The sequence below is a fragment of the Myripristis murdjan genome, chromosome 17 (assembly GCF_902150065.1).
Source record: "Myripristis murdjan chromosome 17, fMyrMur1.1, whole genome shotgun sequence".
Taxonomy (NCBI): Eukaryota; Metazoa; Chordata; class Actinopteri; order Holocentriformes; family Holocentridae; genus Myripristis; species Myripristis murdjan.
The window spans coordinates 33062006-33068933 of NC_043996.1; positions in this window are offsets into that span (position 1 = coordinate 33062006).

Sequence of the window (6928 nt, forward strand, 5' to 3'; positions counted from 1 at the left end):
CAGTCCATGAAAAAATGATTTTTTCCAGCGGATTTTCTAGTTCCAACATGATTGAGCTAGCAGAGTAGTTTTGTGTTGCTATGTGTGGTATTTATTCAGTTTGGGAAATCACGATGTCTAGAAAACATGATAAGCCCAAGTTGGCTGACAAAGACTAGTTAACATCAGATCTCATGTATTTCCGCTGAAATGGAGAGAATACGAGCAACAATCTTTGATATTTTCAGAGCGAAATGCCCACAGTATGAAGACATTTTGATTATACATTTATTTTGTTGGTAATAGTTGTATAATCGCATTATTATACGAGAGGGTGTGCTTGACCGTCATTATTGTCACTTCAGTGATGGGCCCGTTAGCATCAAGCACACCCTCTCGTGTAATAATGCTTAAAGGATAAAGGATGTGTGGAGTTGCATCTGTTTTGGTTTAGCCACAGGTTGCTGCATAACATTGGCATGGTGTCGGCTAAGGTGGCTGTGCAGGTTCGTGGTATTATTGTTTTCAGTGACTGTTGCATTTTTTCTGATATCAGAGACATGGCTGCAGCCATCTATTACTGGACTTGGCTATTCAACTAGCAGAATGCACGATGCTTTCTATTCTCCCCTGCACCGAAAGGACTGAGCCCTAATTTCGTTGCATTATTATACGTATATGATTGTGCAATGACAATAAAATGTATCTATCTATCTATCCATCTATCTATCTATTGCACTACTTTAATACTGCCTGGCACAGTTTACGACTTGACTCTCGTCTGTTACCTGTGTTACGGGGTTACATTTAAATCCAAAGTGAGCCCAAACGTCGCATTTTAAAGTCGCAGGTGCCGACTTAACGCTGCTGCTACTTGCTTCAATGTTGTAGTTGTGTACAGTGCGGCTTCCGTCCGTACAACGCTAATCACACGGAGGTGTTGCTCACCGTGCCCCCTACTGGTTAGGGGCTGAATCGATTCAGAGGCTTTTCTGAATCGATTGAATTGTGAAAAAATATATTGCAATGCATTTATGAATTGATATTTTTACCCACCCCTACTTTTAATGTCTCTGTAAAGCACTTTGAATTACCTTGTGTTGAACTGTGCAATACAAATAAATTTGCCTTGCCTTGCCTTGCCTTGCCTCTGAAAATGGGGTGACAGTGTATAAAAGTGGCTGTAATTCCAAAACAATTAGCGCCATATTTTTGCTCAAACCCTTAAATTAAAGCTGAAAGTCTACATGCTTTTGCAGTCAGGACATCCATTTGGACAAATGTGTTAAAACATTTGGAGGAAAAAAAGAAATACTGGGTCTGACCTGAGAGCCTCCAGTCTCCAGGTTGGATCCTCCAGTCCAGCACAGAGATGCTTCACTCCTGAGTCTCCTGGATGATTGTAGCTCAGGTCCAGCTCTCTCAGATGGGAGGGGTTGGAGCTCAGAGCTGAGGCCAGAGAAGCACAGCCTTCTTGTGTGAGCAGACAGCCTGACAGCCTGCACATGGACACACCAAACACAACAACACAGTCTGAGACACATACATGTTGGATTATTTCAGCAGCACACTAATCTGAAATTATCTGGGTTCATTCAGACAAATATTCAAATGTGTGATGGGCTTTGTGTTTTCATTTAGTCCAGTTTGAAAGCTCTTGAGTTCTCTGATCCTGACCTGAGAGCCTCCAGTCTGCAGTGTGGACTCTCCAGTCCAGCAGAGAGACGCTTCACTCCTGAATCCTGCAGCTGGTTGTGACTCAGGTCCAGCTCTCTCAAACTAGAGGACTGGGAGCTGAGAACTGAGGCCAGAGCTGCACAGCTTCTCTCTGACAGATTACAGCCACTCAGCCTGAGGAGGAATTAGTGAAGAACAAGGTAAATCTGAAAATATCAGCTTTTTTTCTCATGTAATAAAATTCACCTACAGTTCACCAAAGTTAAAGTACTGAAGATATCCAATTCTAAATGAACCTACACAGATTTCCTGGAGGCTTTGACCACTGGCAGCAGCCTCAGAAGAGCCTCCTCTGAAGCAGAGTATTTCTTCAGGTCAAACACGTCCAGATCTTCTTCTGATGACAGTAAAATGAAGACCAGAGCTGACCACTGAGCAGGGGACAGTTTGACTCTGGAGAGACGTCCTGATCTCAGGTACAGTTGGATCTCCTCCACTAGAGAACGGTCATTCAGCTCATTCAGACAGTGGAACAGGTTGATGCTTCTCTCTGGAGAGGGACTGTCCTGGATCTTCTCCTTGATGAACTGGACTGTTTCCTGATTGGTCTGTGAGCTACTTCCTGTCTGTGTCATCAGGCCTTGTAGGAGAGTCTGATTGGTTGGCAGTGAAAGACCCAGGAGGAAGCGCAGGAACAAGTCCAGGTGTCCATTTGGACTCTGTAAGGCCTTGTCCACAGCACTCTGGAGGAGGTGTAGTTCAGAATTCTTGGAAGAGGTTGACTGTTCTTCTGACAGCAGATTGACTCCAGAGTTGATGAATGTCAGAAAGACATAAAGAGCAGCCAGAAACTCCTGAAGGCTCAGATGGACGAAGCAGAAAACCTTGTCCTGGTACAGCCCACGCTCCTCTTTAAAGATCTGTGTGAACACTCCTGAGTACACTGAGGCTGCTCTGATATCAATGCCACACTCTGCCAGGTCTGCTTCATAGAAGATCAGGTTGCCTTTCTCCAGCTGCTCAAAAGCCAGTTTTCCCAGAGATAGGATCATCTCCGTGGTCTCTGGAGTCCAGTGTGGATCTGTCCCAGCTCTCCCATGATACTTGATGTTCTGCACTTTGGACTGAACCACCAGGAAGTGGATGTACATCTCAGTCAGGGTCTTGGGCAGGTCTCCTCCCTCACTGGTCTTCAACACGTCCTCCAGAACTGTAGCAGTGATCCAGCAGAAGACTGGGATGTGGCACATGATGTGGAGGCTTCGGGACGTCTTGATGTGGGAGATGATTCTGCTGGCCTGCTCCTCATCTCTGAATCTCTTCCTGAAGTATTCCTCCTTCTGTGGGTCAGTGAAGCCTCTCACCTCTGTTACCATGCCAACGCACTCAGGAGGGATCTGATTGGCCGCTGCGGGTCGTGTGGTTATCCAGAGGCGAGCGGATGGAAGCAGGTTCCCCTTGATGAGGTTTGTCAGCAGAACGTCCACTGAGGTGGACTCTGTAACATCAGTCAGGATCTGGTTGTTGTTGAAGTCCAGAGGAAGTCGACACTCATCCAGACCGTCAAAGATCAACACAACCTGGAACTGCTCAAACCTGCTGATTCCTGCTTCTTTGGTCTGAGTGAAGAAGTGATGAACAAGTTCCACCAAGCTCAACTTTTTCCCTCTCAGCAGATTCAGCTCTCTGAAAGTGAATGGAAATGTGAAGTGGACATGCTGGTTGGCTTTGTGTTCAGCCCAGTCCAGAGTGAACTTCTGTGTTAAGACTGTTTTCCCAATGCCAGCCACTCCCTTTGTCATCACTGCTCTGATTGGTCCATCTCTTCCAGGTATAGGTTTAAAGATGTCCTCACATGTGATTGGTGTTTCTGGTGTGTCTGGTTTCCTGGCTGCTGTTTCAATCCATCTGACCTCATGTTCCTCATTGAGCTCTCCACTCCCTCCCTCTGTGATGTACAGCTCTGTGTAGATCTGATTCAGAGGTGTTGGGTTTCCTGCTTTAGCAATCCCCTCAAACACACACTCACACTTCTTCTTCAGCTTAGATCTGAGTTCACGTTGGCACGCTGCAGCCGCAGTTTCTGAATAAACTAATAAACAAAAACATCAACAAAACGATGTTGTATTACATATGAGAAATGTGAATATTTCCTGGTAAATGGACCTATTGGTCCTGTTCGACTGTCAGAACGTAGCGAGGTGTGCCGAGACCTGAAGGCTATTTTACGAGTTCTGCAATTGTTTCTATGGCAACAACACGGTTCCAGGTTAAAGTTCCCGGAAGCCGATTTGGGCCGTGCTCCAGGAACTTTTAGGAGGAGCTAAAACAGCTGTCCGTCCTGATTGGTCAAGGCGTTGCCATGTCAACACCTCTGTAAACATGAGCTATTAGAGGACAACAACACAAAGCAGCCGCCGCCAAACAACAGACTGCAGGAACAAACGAAGAGCTGCACGTCCCGATCAGGATTTGGGGAGAATAAAGTTCCCAGTTGAACAAACAACACAGCGCTGCCTCAGCCGGAGCGCCGCCGCTGTCCCGGGGAAGCCGGCGGGACGAGACGGGAAAACAGGAAGCTGCATTTCACCGGCAGGCAGGAGGAGGACGAGCCGCCCCCTGCTGGCCGGGAGGAAAACTCAGAGGCTGAAATAATCTGTCATCAAGCAACAGCCTGACGCATCAGAGCAGCTTTGATCTGATTGGCTGTTTCACTCAGCTGATAATTGACATTTTTTTCATTCATTGTTATTTATTCCGTTCATGAAAATGCACAGTAATGAAATTAGTACAAAAAAATTCACATCACATATTTCAGATTGATGCTTTTCATGATTAGAAAGGAGCAGAGAGAAGAATATAATTCTTATTTTTTGTCTGCCCCTTCCTTGAACACAAGAAATCCTAGATGGGCCGTCGTCTCCAGTTACCTACCCTTTGCTCATCATTGACTACACCCTTGATTACAACAACTTAAAGCAAAATAACCCATTAAGTAAAAATGTACAATCTCAAAACAAATAAAGATGGACATCCAATTAAATTTCAGAAGCATATTTCCTAATTTGTCTGTCTTTATAAATTTTTTTAAACTGCACAATATCTGTACAACCCTTTAAGTCATTCTGTTGAGAGTTCCAAAGTTTTACACCGGCAACAGAAATACACATTTGTTTTAAAGTGGTCCGAGTAGCTTGATGCTTGAAATCAAATCTCCTTCTGTGATTTTCATCTTCAGAGGTAAACACAAAAATATTTTGCATGTTCTCTGGCAGTACTCTATTTTTGGCTTTAAACATAACTAATAATGTCTGCAGTTCTATTATCTCGTTAAGTTTCAATAACCCTGACTTTGCAAATAATCTATTGGTATGTTCTCTAAATTCAGCTTTGTGAATTGTTCTAATATCTCTTTTCTGTACTAAAAATAATGGCATTATATTACTTGTATACGTGTTTCCCCATACTTCTACACAGCAACTAAAATAAGGCAGTATAAGTGAACAATACAGTATTCTCATTGTGTTACAATCCAAAACATACTTAGCTTTGTTCAAAATAAAAATACTCCCACTCGGTAACGAGTGGGAGTTTGTGAGAAATGAGGAAGAGAATTTAAAAATTTCTCAGAGTTTCGGAGAACTGGACGTCGAGTGCACAGCCAAAGAAGAAAAATCATGAAGCAAAAAGAATAAAACTAAGATTTTTTTATTTAAATGTAATTTTTTTTCCCTTACTGCTCCACAGACGCTCAGCCAGCTGCTCCTGCTTCATCCTCCTCAGGAAGTGCAGTGTGATCTGCAGAAAAAACTCCCTGCTCCTCCTCTGCTCTTCCTCCTCATCCTCCCTCTGCCTCTCTAAGCATTCTGGGTAATCTGGCCTCAGAGACCTCTGCAGGTTTTTCAGCTCCTTCTTCACAAAGGTGACTATGTTCTCCTCCAGCAGCTGCAACACAAAAATAAAAGAATTAAACTTCCATATTCAATTTTGGACACAAAACACAAAATCAAATGCAGGTCAAAGAGCCTGAGGCTGGGCTGCACCAACGAGGATTCATTTTTAAACCCAGTTACATCACGGTTTGCACCGACCTTTAACTATGATCTGGATTTAATTTTAATTTACACTTGAGGGGCTTTAACTTTGAAAAAGTCTGCATTTTGGAGCAAAATGATGGAGTTGTTCAAAGACAGAGACAGACTGTCCTGTCAGTCAGAAAGTCTCTTTTTTCTAATGATTCTGTTTTCTTTTCTCTTGCAGGATTTGTCCGCCCTGCTGCATTTCTTCAGCCCAACCTGTTTCTCAGAAGAGGAGGAGAAGTTTGAACGTCTGTGGAGCCACGATGAGCAGCTCACTGCTTGTTAGCGAGCCACAGCAAACTGGTTCCCCTGTCAGAGGAAACAGACAAACTGCTTTCTCTCTTTCTGCTTCCTGGCTTCTGACAGCATGTGAGTCCGTCTGCTTTTAGTCCTCAACCTTCATGTGATCACTTGTTCCTCTGTTTTCCCAGTGAGCATCTTCACTGAACTGTCATCCGCTGAGGAAAGTTGAAATCTGTAAACTTGGAGCAACTGAATCAGGATCAGTTTTGAATTGAGCAGCAGAGCTCTGCTTCCTTTGAAATCTGATCTGCTCTTTTTAAAGCGGGCTTTGCTAAACTCCCAGGGCTCAAAATGACGTTTTTCCCTCAGTGTCCGGAAACTGTCCCGAATTCTGCCTTCAGCTGTCCCAGACTGAACAACCACTGTCCAAAATTAAAGATCTTTTTTCATTGAACACAGTACATATGGTTTAACCCTTAGATGCATACGTGGGGTCAAAAATGACCCTGGAGGTGTTTTTTTTTTTTGCAATATCTTAGTCATTTTAAATTTTTATCATTTAATCTTCCATGTATTCCTCAAATAGGCTGTCTTTGACATGAGGCCATTTGGATTTGTATCTAATAGTTATTTTTTTTTAAGTAATTACATTTTTTATATCAATATGAATGAAAGGTGATAAATCAGGGCTATTCAACTTCAGATGACTCAGGGGCCACTCAGCAAAATTCAGCTGTGTCCAAGGGCCGCAAGCTAAACATGTCTGTCCTATTTTGAATGTTTAAATAGTAATTTTGTCACAGGCTCCATGACTAATCTAAAAATCAATGAAACATACAGAAAACAGCTCCATTTCCATCCAAGGCCAAACCTCACTGAATAAAAGATTGTCATGCAATGATTAATGATGAAATGATCAGGTTACAACAAAATGAGGTTTTATTCCCCAA